This window comes from Heliangelus exortis, chromosome 1, assembly GCF_036169615.1.
Source record: "Heliangelus exortis chromosome 1, bHelExo1.hap1, whole genome shotgun sequence".
Classification (NCBI taxonomy): domain Eukaryota; kingdom Metazoa; phylum Chordata; class Aves; order Apodiformes; family Trochilidae; genus Heliangelus; species Heliangelus exortis.
In genome coordinates, this window is record NC_092422.1 from 66,357,404 (window position 1) to 66,373,328 (window position 15,925).

The window sequence follows — 15,925 nt, forward strand, 5'->3', positions numbered from 1 at the left end:
AGGTAAACTTCCATGGAAAATGAGAAAAATGAAGAAAGGGCTTAGGTGACAGCAGAGCATGGGAAAGATGTGAGGAGTGAGCAGGAAACACTGTGGAGAAGGAACCCTCCCCAGCACTGATGTTACACGTGGAGGTGCAGCAGCCAACCTCACTGCCCAGGGCACAGGAGCTGATAAGGTGAGCAAAGGCTTCTCCCGTTTAACCAACAGCTCAGCTGCTCTTGAACAGTGAGTTCCTTTTATCACTGAACTACAATAAAAAAAGAAAAAATATATCTTTTTTTTTTAAAAAAAAAAAAGCACGCATGATATAATAAAGGCTCTGCAGGGTTTTTTTCATCTTAACTACCAGAATGCTTCCAATGGTCTAAGAGTAAAACAAGTGTCTTTGCTCTTATGGGTTCAGTCAGGTTCCTCAAGCTGCTCTGGCATGAAGGGCTACAGCAAGCTAAGAGTGATATATGAAAAAGTAATGGATAAAATCACTTTCCTCCACTCGTTCATCCTACTTTTTGGATGGACCCTGAAAATGAGTACTGAAAAACAAGGCACATCCCATTTCCTCCTGATTGAACAGCCAAGGTGCCCAAGCTGTCCCCATAGCAGCAACAGCAGAACCAACCTCTCCGAGGGGCCATTTTCAGAGCAGCCACCTACCACTGCTTTCTCTTTTGGCAGACCCCCCTTTTTCCCTCCCAGCCCCAAAAGCACACACCACCACTTCCAGCTGAGCTTGGCCAGGCAGGCCAGAAGAGTTGTGACATGCTGAATCTCAGGGTGAGAATAGTCAGAAAATTAACTGCACTGGATAATCTTCCTCTGTAATTGAGGAAAAGCAACAGGATATGGAGGGAAAGGCAAGAAACCAACTTCATACAGACATTGCAAGTGGAACAATGCTTGAAACGGTCATAATTTAGACTATAGGTGCATAACAGAAAGTTGAGCACTGAAATTAGCATAAACTCTTCATTTTTCCAAACCATACAAGTCAGACCACAACGTTTACTACACCACTCTTGGAAACCAGTATGTTCAATACACATCTCAAAAAAAAAAAAAAACCAAAAAACAACCCACCCACAAAATTAAGAAATTCTCCAAAGCTTGTATTTTCAGCCATTTAACCACGAGTGCCAAGAAAACATGAAGTTTAAAAGAAGCATGAATCCATCCAAAATGCAGTTACACTTCAAACAGCCTGAAACAGTTCAGGAAAAATATAACTGCATGGTGAGTTCCCACTGCTGGAGAGGGAAGTTTGGGGCCCTGGGTGACAAAAGGCTGGATCAGCAGTATCTGGGCTGCAGCCAGGGGCCTCACCCCAGGCTCAGAGCTGGGATGAGCAAAGCCTGACCCACCCCAGCACAGCTTTTCTCTCTTTACCAACTGCAAGAGAAGTTACAGCAGGATGTACAGCAACACTGCATTGCAATGGCACAAGCAGCTCCTGCTGCAGAGAGATGGCTGCAGCTGCACCCACTACAATGTCAGCTCTGGAAACCAGCACACATCCAACACCAATAAAACACGTGCAAATGTTAGCTTGGGAATACAGCCCAAGAAAGCAGGGATGCCTGGAGACAGTGAGGGAATTGGTTTTGGTAAGACCACGCTCCACGTAACCCCAAAAGATCTCAAATCCTGAAAACTGTTAAGTGGAAAAAAATTATTAACCAAAAAGATCAGAGAATGATCATGCCAAAGAGTGAGATAATTTAGGTGGAGTTTAAACGACTAACAAAAAACTGCTGGATTACAGAAAATTTAGGATATTTTATGACTTCACAGATTAGAGTACTGTTTAATTTCAACACAGTGTTTTCAACACTGAAAACAAGTGTTGGGAAGGGATGGCCCCTGACTTTTTTCAGTCCACTGGACACATTTTTTCATATTGCTTTTAAATAGATGCAGTTGACCTCCAAGTGCTTGTACATGTTCCCAGGCTCAAAATAAGACAAAGAGGAAGTCTGTCTGCACTTTAAACAACACTTCCCTTGACTCTGCCTCTCTTCTTTCCTCTGTCTGCAAAAGCATCTCTGAATCCTCAATTATAACAAAATCTCAAGCCTGGCATGAATACTGAAGATTACAATTGCCATATAATCCATAAATTATGTATCTGCAGGAGTTGTTTTGCCCTTTTAAGCAGGCATAAATGAATAAATCAAAGCTTAATCTACAGGACAGAATACTATGATGAAAATCAGAAAAATCCTATGTGCAACAGCTAAAGAGTGGGAAGAGAAGCATATCCTTCAAAAAAGAGGAGCAAAGGCATTCTACAGTCCATGCATAGAAGAGAAATTAAAATAGACACAAATTTTAAAATCAGTGAATAGCCTGCAGAACTACTGTATAAGTGACCAGTCTCAGTGAACTCCAAGGGAACCAATGACAAGTTTCCCACAGGAATAGGCTTGGCCTGCACAGCAGAAGTTTTAACCCTTCCCTGTAGCAACACAACATTTTCAGGTTTCTTCTGTTCCTTTGTGTTATTCTGCTGTGTTACTGTCTAGTAGAAAATCAATTACATCATTTTTCTATTAAGGAAATTTGATTCAATATTCCGTGTCATCATTGAATTTTCAGGGTTGGAAGGGACCTCTAAGGTCATCCAGTTCCAACCCCCCTGCCATGAGCAGGGACACCTCCCACTAGGATCAGGTTGCTCAAAGCCCTGTCCATCCTGGCCTTAAAAACCTCCAGGGATGGGGCTCCCACCACCTCTCTGGGCAACCTGTTCCAGTGTCTTCGCCCTCATGGTGAAGAACTTCTTCCTAAAAACCAATCTAAATCTACCCTCCTCTAGTTTGAATCCATTCCCCCTAATCCTATGACTACCTGACATCCTAAGAAGTCCCTCACCAGCTTTCCTGGAGGCCATTTCTTGTAGTAATGTTCCTACTCAAGTTAAACAGTAAGACTCTGATCATAAAAGACTCTTGTGAAAGCAAGGGCTATCAAAAGGGCTTCTCTTCCAAAACTAGCACAGCCATTACTAAAATACTCACTTCCCTTTCAGACCTCCAAGATCTCTTCTCAAAAACTCCCTTTTAGTTCTATTTTAATTAGATTTCAAGAGCCCCAGCTGTTCAACTGCACACCTATCAATTCAGACTGGGTAGAAAATATTTTAACAGATCGATAACAAAAGTGTTTCAGAAAACAGCAAGGCTCTGGATCTCCTCCCTTTGAACACTCTTTTTCCATGCTCTGGATGGCACAATCTGCCTTTTTGCCAAGGGGATCAGCATAAGATGTTCCTTTTGGGACTGGAGCTCCTTTTCGTTCCTAAGCAACAGATTTGCATAAGCTGAAGGAGCAAAGAAAAATGCTTTTCACATCACTTACTGGCCTGCTTGATTAAAGCAAAAGACAGGAGAGAGCAAACAGCAGCTGACAGTCCTTTGTGCAGCAGATTTGACAAACTGTTAGGCTTTCAAAAATACATCTGTGATTGGAATAAATAGGCTCAATAGGTGCAAAAGGGAAAACAAAAATTCTGGCACTGAATTATCCCATCTCAGCACCACGGCAAGTCCCAGAAGAATGGCCACATGATGGAAACAAATAACTTATTATTAGGCTCCTACAGGCTGGTGTGGCTCACATCAACTGCTCTGCCCTGCTGCTGGAGAGGCACAGGGGTGGAAATAACCTTGTGAGGGCAGAGACAGATTTGGAGGAAATAATAAGGCTGATGCACAGAAAGTCTTTTTTTTTTTTTTTTTTTTTTTTTTTCAGAAAAGCTCAACTTCCCAAACTAAAAGCACTTTGTGTTCAGTGATGTGTGAGTTTTTCATGCATTCTACTCAATTAAAGTAGCCTGCAGTGCCACCAGCCCAGCTCCTGTCCCCTGCAGAGACTATCACAGCAAGCAATTCCCATCTCTTTACACAAGCCATACCTATGCAATGCCCGTGCAGCCAAGGCTCGAGTGCTCAGTGATACACGAACCTCACTACCTCAAAAATCAAATTCTGTGGAGCACCAGGCACTTCAGTAAGCAGCAGCACTATTAATACAACCTAAAAGCCATCCTTTCATGAGTCGGTACTGTTCCTCCCTCCCACAAGATAATCAAGGTCAGGAGGACACCACTGCTAATGATGCTGTCAGGTAGCTGAAATGGCTCTGACACATTGACCACCAGCACTCAGATGACAATCAGTCACACTTGTCAAGTAACTATGGGCATTCCCTCCCAATGTCCTGGATGAATTCAAGCACATTTCCAATGAGGGAAAGGTCTGATACTCTGCTATCATCACAACAGGTTCTGAATGGCAAAGCCCATATGTGGATGGTGAACCACAAGAGGACAGAATCAGAGCCCTTGATGCCTGCCACCAGGGACATGTCTACCAGCAACCCCCTTTGTATGAAAACTCAGTAAGAAAACTCTCCCACAATTAGGGGAATGTGATGTAACTCAAGCACTCCCATATTATAGCATGAGGCTGGAGTCACTATGTTCTTGTTAGCAAATTAGCACAAAAGCGGGCTTCTTTCTGCCTGCTGTGCTGGCAGCCAAAAGCAGCACATGGATAGGCACCTATTAATTCTACAGAAACACCACTTGGAGTGGACAACACAGCAAGCAATCACTGAGTACTTCAATGGGCAGCCTGGCTTGTACCATCCATCTACTGTACCCTTGCAAATCTTGAAGCTTTGGGGGAGAGATGCAATTTCCTGATGATAAAATGTAGGGTCAAATGCTGTCCCCAGACAGGAATCTCAAGTGCAGTGCAACAAACACACACTTCAAACAGGGGAAACTGATCCTACTCATCCCCCTCATTTTACTTGAGAATCCATGAGGATGATACAGGAGAAGCTTGATGCTGTAAAGTTTGCTCCAAAGGCATCCCACCCATGTGAACAAGGAGGGTGGGCCTGCTGGTGCAGCTTGGTTTGCAGCACACAACCCCCTCTGCAATGGCACTTGTGTGACAAGATTTCACAGAGGGGTTTTGCTTGGTTTGGTTTAGCTGTGTACCTAAGCCTGAAGCCCAAGATATGTCACCAATATAAAATAACATTTTAAAATCTGCTATTGGTGGAGATAAATGGCTGAGGGGACTTGTATCAATTTGCAAATTCTTACAGAGCTGAGTTAGGATTCTGAGTGAACAAATAAAAATTATTAATTCTAAACTTATGCACCTTTTAAAAATCCCTCTGCAATATCTGGCTTCTCTCCAGGCTAGAATGAAGTTAAAGATTTAAATGTTGTCTCACTCTAGGTTAGGGTGCTTTGCTACTCTTACTTGCCTCACCCCGTTAACACTAACTGATAATACATATTTGAGTTACATGAACTGCAACTTAGATTTTGCTTGCCCTCCAACTTCCAGTTCTTTTTTTCTTATTGCATCTTAGCCAGCTCCCTCCCCTTCTCTTTTTCAACTCTCCCACAGTTCACTCCTTCCTTCCCCTGTTGTTTAACCTTCTTGTTTTGCCACTTTGCCTGTTTTGCTGGGCTGCTGCTATCTCCTGCAGCTGTCCTCAATACGCATTTCTTCCATACTTCCATTTCTAATTCTTCCTGCTGCTGCCTGAGCATGTTAGGAAACTGCTGCACGGTGTAAGCTTAGCACAGAAGCTAAACTGTGAAGCACAGTGCTTATGGCATCTTCAGCAGTTTTGGAAATGCTCTTTTCTTAGCAAAAAGACTCCCAGTGTAAGGATTCTGCAAAGAATGAAGAATGAAGCAGCAAGAGCAGTAACTACCCCAGAAAGGAGAACCCATGTGCACATGGGGTCAGCCTGGCATTGCCCAGGCACAGCACTGCTCATCCTGCAGAAAGACACCAACACAAATTCCTCATGTTTGTTCCTGTTCAACACAGGTTCGGCTGTTTGTCCTTTGAATTTGGCCTGGAGGGACCACTGTTACTTTAACCAAGAAGGGCACACCCGTGTGCATGTGCCCAAAGGAGCAGTGGATGGTGGGCTGGGACCCAGCCTGCTATTAGAGGTGAGGGAGATGAGCCACAGAAATCAAGTCATTAGTCTGGAGTCTTTAGATTTTAATCTAGGCAACAAACACAACCCCTCAGCCTTAGACAAACAGTTTATTTAAGCACACAAGTTCTTGAGCTGTACTTTCATTTCACAAAACCGGAAAAAAAAAAATAAAGAAAACATTGTTTTCTCAGGGGAGGGGGACATAACACTCTCCTCTTGAGCCCATTTCCAGGCATGGTTGCTCCAAAATCAGTCTCACCCCACACCTGCAGGGGGGTCACAAGCCACAGCATTGCAGGGGGCAGCTGCCCATGTCGAGGCAGCCCCCAAAGTCTCCCTTCCACAGTGCCACTGCAGGATGCATCCCAGCTCCATCTTGCAGCACATCTGCCCCATGACATGATCAGATATTCTTGATATCCAGCAGGCTTCCCCAAACCAAACCTGGAGCTGAAGCTCTGGCTTTAGCACTGCCTTATTTTAAGTTTAAAAAAGCTTCAATAAAAAATAGTTCTTAAAGCAGAAGCTGCACACTGACATTTCCACTGCTACCTGAAAATATTTACTAAAATCAGCAGCACAGCTCTCTCAACTTTCATTCATGGAAAAAAAAAAAAAATTGCTCGCTCCTTTATCTGAAAAGTAAGTTGAAAGATATATTAGGCAAACTGATGCTATTCATCCTTAAAAATACCTTTTGTATTTAATATCCAACACTGTACAAAGTAATGTACAATTTTGAAAAATCACAGTATCTTCAGTATCTTAAAAAAAAAAAAAAAAAAAAGGCTTTGAAAGCTGTTAAAAAAATGTGCCACCACATGCATTTCAGGGAGGAGAGGGAGAAACAGACAGGAGTTTTAAATTTAATGTTCTTTAAAAAATTAAGGAACTACTAGAGGGCAGGGTAGAAGAAAAAACAACCAAATAACTTACTATTGTAAGCTTTCTTTTTCCTCTAAATGAGATCATCTGTAACATTTTATAAAATAGATTAATATGCAATTTCAGTGAGAAGTCACCAAAAGCTTTACTTCTGGCATAACCTGATAAAGGCACCCACATTTATCTTAAGCAATATGACAGTTTGCCTGAACTTTACATTCAGAATGCATGCTTTGGTGCAGTCTCCTTATTGATTTAATGTGTGAGTGATTTCACTTAAAATAATAAGAGCTGTACTGAAAGATAACTATAAATCAAGTTCAGGTCAAGTACAGCATTTTTATTGCCTGCCAACAAAGTGTTTGTGTCCCTACCAGAATTAGAGTATTTTAAAATGACAACAGAGCAACACTGTATTTCTTATCTAGACTTTGGAAACAAATCTCTTGTGTACCTGTAGAGCAAAAAGGTAAAGACCTCTGAAAGCTCCAGGTACCATTTACAGAGCTGGAATCACTATTTGGACTCATCATCTCTCAAGACTTGCATCCCAGAAAAAACCACAGTACTGGTTTCGAAAATCTCAGTATTTGTTTCTAAAAATCAAAAGCACCATTCAGTCTTTTTCTTTTACCTAGTATTATGCTCATCCATGACAACATTACTGAGACTCAGTCCTGCTAATAATTTGTAGAGATTATCACTTAATAAGCATAAGGCTACACACTGAAGTTTTAAGATGCCTTTTGATGGAAGGAAGAGGGAACAGCATTTTTTGCTCCAGATGAGTAATTCTTAGTTTTTAAAAGTTGCTTGGTCAGTCTACTACCTCCTGACAATTATTCCTGGCAGAAACCAGCCTGTGACAGGCTTGCTGACAGACATCCCATTAAACTGAGAAAATCTCCTAATATCTGGTCCAAGCATGGAGAAAGCATGCAATTTCACTCCATGAATAACTGCTTTGTAAACCAGGAAGACCCAGAAACCAGGGGAAGGTTCATGAGACAGCTGCTGTCCTGGCATTTACCTCCAACAAAAGCAAGAACAGAAGCATCACTTCCTCACATTGTTACCCAATTACTTGAAATAAAAAAGCTTTAATAAAAGTTAGCAGGTAGAACCTCTCCTCTTGTGGAGGACATGAATTTTAAGCTGTGCCTATGCCAGAGCACACACCCCAAGCAACACACACGCAGCCACTCAGCTAAAGGACCACTGTGTTCACCTTTCCTTCCCTCTGGTTATTGAGAAGAGTTTTAAATGGGGACCTCCCAACACTACTTGGAGGGCTGCAAATCCACACCCGACAGACCACGGGTGGGTAAGACCCACGGAGGGAGCGAGTGCCCAGCAAGCAGCTCATCCAGCTTACCAAAGCACTTCTATCCTGAGAGCTCGGTGCCTCAGCAGTCCATGAGACTGATGTCCCATTGGGTCCCTGCCAGCAGGAGCAGAGGTCTGGCAGAATGAAACAGCTGCCAAAGATGTGGGGAAGGGACATGGCAGCAGGGCACAAGTGCTGCTTCCAGCTGTCCCTGGGATCAAGGGCCACCACCTCCCAGACAGGAAGGCCTGGGAGAGATGTGCTCCCTCCTCATCCTCTGCACCTCCAGACAGATCTGCTCTCAACCCAGCTGCTCACAACTTGAAATCACCCATCCCACAAGGGCCTTTCTCAAGAAAAGCTGCACAGATATACGTTCACCTGCTGACAGTCAGCCTGAGGGGAGGGAGGTTTCTAATGAGATGCACCTGACAATTATTTGTGCCACCTTTATATTATGTATCTCACCTTTACCACAAGCCTACTTTTTACAGTTTGAAACCCAAGACTGCCACTGCCCCTCACCCCCCAAAAAACAACAAAAAATCACCAACAAACACTAAACCATCCTAAAACAGGATTTTTTTTCCACACTGCACACATATGCTTACAGGCATAATAGAGGTAGAGAACAAACAGTACATAATGACAGAGAAAATCTTGTAAGTTCTATGAAGAAAACAAGCTTCAGGGTTTTTTGTGGGTGTGTTTACAAGAGATAAGGAGCTACTCAAAAGATGTTACCACATTTTTGGTGCCAAGAGATAGAAAGATTATCTGCTATTTTGCACCCTCTGTCTTCCCGTTGTAAGTCTCATCCATGCATCATACATTAATTTTACCACTAGAAAAGCAGGTGGTGTGGATTAATGGAATTATGTTTAAACCAAACAAATCAATACACACACTCAGTTATCAGCATTACGCAGCAAAGTGCACCCATGAGCCCTACAAAAGCCATCTTCTAAGGGCAGATGTATAGCAAAGACTCCTAAACTGATGCCCATAGCTTGAAATAAGTACCATTACTAAGCTACCAGCAAGTTTTTGTAGATATAGAGTCATATTTCACAATTCTGAAATGTCCTTCTTTCACGCTTCTGTGTAAGAGCTGCACACAATCACACACACAAGAGGGACAAATAGAGGTGACTTTCATTTGTTACATTTTCAAATACCAGTGAAGCCAAAACTAACAGAATGCCCTGCAAGAATAATGCCTGTGGAGGCCACCTGTTACAAAGTATATGTTCTAAATATCAATAGTTTCCAAATCTGTTCCTATTTACTTCTTCCTCTCCGCCTAATCCAACCCAGATCCTATGGCCAAAGGGAAGCTCGGGACTGTAAATGAATCACATTCCCAAATGTATGGATGGATCCACCCGAACCACCTCACTGCCCATTCATGTGGCTCACTGGCCATTCATGCTTGGTTTGTGTCAAGCTCCAGCAGCACTCCTAGACAAACAAGCACTTCATTTGGTTTAAGAATAATTACTTATTAAATTTGGGCTTGTCAAAGTAACTGCAGCTATTTAAAAATACATAAACAATCAGGATTCAGAAACTCACATAGTCACCATTTTAAGAGAAGTTCAGTCACTCATATGGCTGACTTTCTGCTTCACAATGGTGTAACACTCCACCCAACATTAAAGTTTATTTTACTTGTTGGTACAGCAAAGGAACCACATGAAGAACTTGCCCCAAAAGGCAGGGCAATGACTGCAAAAGACAATGTCTTGCTGCACACGTAAATGTGTGTGGAAATTCTGCTAAAATTAATTCTCCCTTGTATAGCATTGCAAGCAACCCTAACAGCTTTCAGATTAATTCAAACTGAATCCAAGAAAAGGAGCATTGTGGGGACTTTTTGTTCAGACTTGACAAATCCAATCCAACTGCCCTGAAGCTTCTGCCTCAGCCTGAATACCTTGGAAATCTTTGAGAGACAAAATGAAAAATAAAAATTTAATAAATCTGAGAAGAGAGTTATGACAAGATTGTGAAACCTGCCTTCAGGAACAAGCCAGCTTCCAAGGTATCTTTCTCACAGAAAGAATAAACAAAGCATTAACCAAAACTTGAGTATACCAGACAAACTTTAAATATAAAATAGGTAGCTAGAACAGATAACTGTTAACTATGTAATTACACTTTCAAGTCTGTATAATGGGCCAGGAGAATTTGTGGGTTCAAGCCCAGGGGCAAATTTCTACATAAGGCTAACTGAAGAAGCAAGAATCTTGCTAATTAACACTTTGGATATTGCATATCATCACGAAAGGACTACCAGCTTTTTAAGTCACACACTCAGAAGTCAAAAACTTGAAAACCTGAGCTGTTTGTGAAATATTGCCTTTCTTATAACATAGATGATTTTTAAACAGCTTCAGTAATCCACCTTCACTTAAGTTTAAATATTGTGGTATCTGTTAAGTGAGAAGTTTTAAGGTAACGCTGTTTGCACAATTCAACCACTACCCTACTCTCAACATCAAGAATAATCAAACCCAAGGTCTGTAAATCAAAAAAACCAAAGTCTTACTCATCTTTAGCAGGGTAGCTGGGGGGAGGAAGGTGTTGTGTTGCTTATTTTCCTAAGACTTTGAGAGGCTCCTTAGCTAAATAAATATAATAGGTATGGCAATCCAAAAGGCACAGAGTACAACTGAGACATTCTATCAAACACAATGTTTAAAAATAAAAAAATAAAAAAATAATCTAAGCTACTGCAGAGAAAAGCTACTGTGCATTGTACATTTCTTAGAAGGCAAGCTGAGAAAGCCTTGATACTGGGACTAAGCCTTCCCACTGTACCCAGTGCTGTACAGGCTGCTTCCGAATTCCTCCTCCTCCTTCCTGGCAGCTACAGAGGCACTGGCTGCCTACACCAGCCAGACTTCACAGACCAGTTGTCTGGGAACACTTTGAGAGCCTTTTACATTAAATCAGGAGGAGCTCCATGTTCAAAAAGAAAAGGAGTTTTAAAAAGGTAGAAGTAGGATTTGGATAAAGCCAAGAACCAAAACACTGGAGGACTAAGAATGCGTTTTCAAGCATTTAGCTCAGAGATAGTCTGAGCATAAAACTGTGTGTTCAAGTGAAATTAATATAAACATAATCCAGACATCACAGAAGTACATTACAGTATTATTAAAAGCTCCACTTTGAAAAACACACTAGCCAGCAACACTGTGTGTGTACCTGCTCAGTAAGTTTATTGTAATAGCTGCACCAAATAAGTAACTGGAATGCAATAAGGACTGGAGTTTAGGCTCATTAGCCTAAACTTTCTATTTCCCACAGTTTACAGCAAAGCATGGTTTGACCTCTAATTAAACAGAAATTCCTCCAGACAGCTTTTCCTCCCCCTCTAATGTGTGCTTCCAGCCACCTCTTCAGGCAGACTGGCTACATCCCACAAAGACAACTTCCTCCTAGCAGCCTCCCTGGCACAAACAACCATTTACATGTCTAAATGCTACTCAAACCTGTCATCAAACAGCTCAGGAATAAATATCTAGGCATTGGGAGTCTCCTGAAAGGCAGAGACGATTAGCAGAGCTGCTAGAGGAGCAGCAGAGTGCTACCAAAGATGAAGCGTGTGTCTGTCCTCATCTCCTCGCTTGCCAGCGACAGGTCCGAGAGGGTCAGGGAACCAGACCGTCCATTCGGCGAGTTTGGTACTCACATTGCTGCTCTCACCGCAGTGGCATTGTTTTAACTGGATAAAACCCAACTTCCCCATGAGGAAATTACGCTGCACGTCCTTAGACAAACACCAGATCACCTCCTTCATCTGAAAACCCGGACAAGCTTCCACAGCTCTTTTTTACCTTTGCATTCTCCCACCTAACCCGCTCCCAGACAGGGTAAGAAGCAGAACTCGTACCGCCTCAAGCCTTACAGACACACGGGTTTTGCGTGAGAGAGAACAATTCAGATCCCACACCCAGAAGACTAAAAATTAGCTTTTTAAATAACTACCCCTGAGACTTCACTCTCTGGTGGGGCCCGTCTGAGGAAGGAGCGGCCACCTGCCCGCTGCCGTCTCACAGGACCGGGCTGCCCTTTCCCGCCGCCCGGACACAGCAGCCCCTAGGAAACTACGCCCGGAACCCCGGGGCCCGGCTCTGCCCGAGCTGCGGGATCCCCCGCGGCGGTACCGGGCACCTCCAAGCCCGCAGCCCCACAGGAGTCCCGCACCCCCGCGCCGGGACGGGAAGGACGGGCCCCGCATCGCGGTTTGCAGCGAGGGAAGCAGCCCGGGGGACCCCAAAAACTGGGCAAGGGACATAAATAAGAGCAAAATAAGCGTACCGTGCTCCCAGTCGCTAGCGAGAGGGACGCGGAGGGGGCGCGGAACCGTCCGGCACTTCGGCCAAGCGTCTGTGAAGGGAGGAGGGGGGTGAAGCCGCAGCCGAAGAGGCGGAGTGGCCGCCGCAGGTCCGGCCCCCACCCCGCGGGCAGGCCGCTCCCGGGCCCGGGGAAGCGCTGCTCACCCGCTCGTCGCCGGCTTCTCGGGAACGGCGCTGCCCGGCGGGGAGAAGGGCCCCGTCTGCCCGCCCGCCCGTCCAGGGCGCTCCGCTCGGCTCGGCTCGGCTCGACCCGGCCCGTCCGACGCCGCCGAGGGTCGCGTCGGGCCGGCGGCTCCGCTCCTGGGCCGCGCCTGGCGGGGAGTTTCCTGCCTGAGTCACTTCAACCGGGAGCTGCGCAGGGAAACACCCTTCCTGCCTCTCCAGCTCCTCCTCCTCTTCCCGCCTCATCCCAAACCTGCCGCCCCTCCCCGCCTCCCCTAGGCAAGCTCCGGCTCCTCCTCCTCCTCCTCCCCCTCCCCCTCCCCCTCCCCCTCCCCCTTCTCCTGGGTTGCCCGGAGCCCTCCCGGGGCTGCCAGCCACCTCAGCTGCCTCGGCCTGAGCCGCCTCTTTGCTTTGGATGCAAGCGACCTTTTCCGTGCCATTAATTCCGTGCCACGGGGAATTCTGTACACCAGAAGATAAATCTATTTGTCGGACGACCGCTCCCCCCGGCCGTACTTTCCTACTAACCAGCCAAAGTTAGATTTTTTGCAAAATGACCGACAAACCCACCCAGCCCCCGGCACCACCCTGGGAGCCCCCTCCGTCCCCACCACACTAAAAAAAAAACGGAGCCCCATGCCCTCCCGAGATGGAATGCGCTGCCCAGGGAGGTGGTGGATTCTCCATCTCTGGAGGTTTTTAAGAAGAGACTGATGTGGCACTCAGTGCCATGGGCTGGGAACCACGGTGGTGGAGGATCAAGGGTTGGACTTGATCTCAGAGGTCTTTCCAACCTGGATGATTCTATGATTCTATGAGATCGGCATTAACTTTTTTCCACTTTATAGTCTCGGCAGGACAGCGAGAGAAAGGGCACAGCACCAAGGATGGGGGAACCTAACCTTGGAGAAGCAAAGGGCAGTGCATACGAAACCCCCTTAAATGCCCTCTAGAGGATGCTCCTGTTGCCTTTTTCGCATCCGAAATGCCACCCTTCATCAACACTAAAATAGAGAAGAACAAGAATGGAGGACAACCTCCCACTTTCACTTTTCTATAAAACACAAAATACACACATGTGCTTTTTCATTTTAAATTTTGCTTTTTTTTTTTTCATATCATGTTCTCCAATTTCAAGTGCTAATGAACTCAATGCTGCATCACAGTATGAAGCTGCCAGATCTTTTACACTAAAGTTCATCGAGATTGTTCTTTCCATCCACTCCTTTATGGCAAACATAACTCACAATGTATGGGCAACAGCTGAGAGCATGGGAGCTTCCAAACAATTCATCTTCAAAGCGTATTTTCTTGTATTTGATCACTTTAAGTTGCATCCAACAATTTATTTACTCTTGAAAATCCTCTCTAATCATCATCTTGCTCTAGCAAGAATTTTTAGGTCTCTGTTTTCAACAGCTGTTAATAGGACACTGTGCTACTACTGATTTTTATGCTGAGAACAGAGTAATTAGTCCTTCGCTTCATCTATTGTTAGTTGGGGTTTTTTTCCCAAACAAGCTTCCACTCTATTCAGTTCCCCTAAATAGCCATTTTGTAATACCAGCTACAAAAAATAAAAGCCTTTCAAAAGTTGGAATAAGTTGCTAAACTCCCTAATTCTCAGTATTTCAAGTACCCTATAATCCAATTATCCCACCCATTCCATATCATCAAGAATTCTCACAACTTGTGGAGATGTTATGCGTCATTAAAAAATGTTATTGTTACAATTTCATCATATCACAGACACATTTTCACAGTCATATTTTCCCCGTGCTGAAATATCATCTTTTTTTAGGAAACAATTATTTCCTAGGATGTGGCTGCTGATTCTCCTGTTTGTACATAGTCAGAAGAATTTCAAGCACATAGATCAAATGAATTAACTTTAGCCAGCACAACTTCTTATCAGCCCAGCTTCTAAACCCAGCCCAGTCAAACACTGTAAACCACAACCACAGCTGGATGCTTCGATTTCTAAAACGACAGCTGATACTGTTCAATGCAATCTGTCCTGTGCTCTTTTCCACAAACTCTGTGACAGAGACCTTGCTAAAGTAAAGAATTACTCCCCTCTGTAAGGCAGGATTGGCTTTGCTTCCTTGCCCTGGGTGAGTGCCAATTCAGAGCAGCCTTCTCTTAACGTAGCTGCTTGGTCCAGCTCAGCAGCCAAGACCTCTGCTACCAAGCCACGGTGGAGCAGCAAGGAGAGGGAACTTGCTCCAAGCCCAAAGCTCCCAAGGATATCCCATCAACAGCAGCTTGCTCCTGGACAGGTGGGGCTTTGAAGTGCTCCCGTGTGAGATTGCCACCACAGCTCCCATACCTGCTGAAAGCCATGCTGTGCCAGGAGCAGCTGCTTTGCATGGAAGAAGGATGCTGCCAGCTGGCACAAAGCTGTCCTGGCAGTAACAGCTTGTCCTAAGGGTTGGCTGCTGCCCCAGGCCTTGCTGAGCTCCTTCTGAAATAACTGAGTGGGCGAAGGAGCTGCTTCCCCACTGCTGGAGCAATCTGCTCTTTATCAACATTCCCATACTCAAGTTTATAGCTACTGATAAGGTCAGATAAAAAAAGATTGATGATAATTGATGATGATGATATGCAGCTAGTCAAGACTGGCACTGCTTTTTTATTTGATATTGGAATTAAGAGGACAATCACATTTTACCATCTGGATGGCTATGTTCTCATGTAAAATGAGGCATGCTTATCAAACCTGTTTTAAGAGTTCACATCATCAGTCCAGCTGCCTGTTTGAATTCTGTAATACTCCCTCAACTCCCTTATCTTTCCCATTCTGTACAATTCATGGTCTGCAGACAGGATTTGGCTAAAGAGGTTCATCAGAACTCCATGACCTGCTTCTCCTTGCCACACTGAATGCAGGCCTAGCTAAAGATAAATGTGTCTACATATTGCTGATCAAGCCAGTAAATGATCTCCTATCCGTGGGAACACAGGTGTGGTTTTCATGAGGCCAGTAGTTAGACTTAGGATCTCAAACAGCCCTTTCTTGGGTGGTATTTATTTACACCTGGAATTTAACTCATGCCTGCCAACAATCTTTATTGAGATCTCCAACATTAAATGTATCATGCGCCTGGTAACTTGAGTACCCTATAGTTACACCAGATGAACATCAGGTAATATGGTAGTACCAAGCTTAATCCAATTGTCTGAGGACTAGATAAAGCCTTTATTCAAG

At 44.3% G+C, this 15,925-nt stretch overlaps 1 protein-coding gene across 4 annotated transcripts in view; it reads right to left on the bottom strand.

Moving 5' to 3' along the window:
• Positions 1–12,956, bottom strand: part of CYFIP1 (cytoplasmic FMR1 interacting protein 1) — a 73,925-nt gene extending 60,969 nt beyond the window's left edge. The window contains exon 1 of one of the 4 annotated variants that reach the window (XM_071746601.1): positions 12,700–12,956. The gene's annotated coding sequence lies outside the window, so the exon portion shown is untranslated. Of the gene's footprint in view, positions 1–12,517 lie in introns of all 4 variants that reach the window. The other 3 variants (XM_071746591.1, XM_071746584.1, XM_071746574.1) reach the window with 3 other exon arrangements.
• Between the last annotated feature and the right edge of the window lie 2,969 nt (positions 12,957–15,925).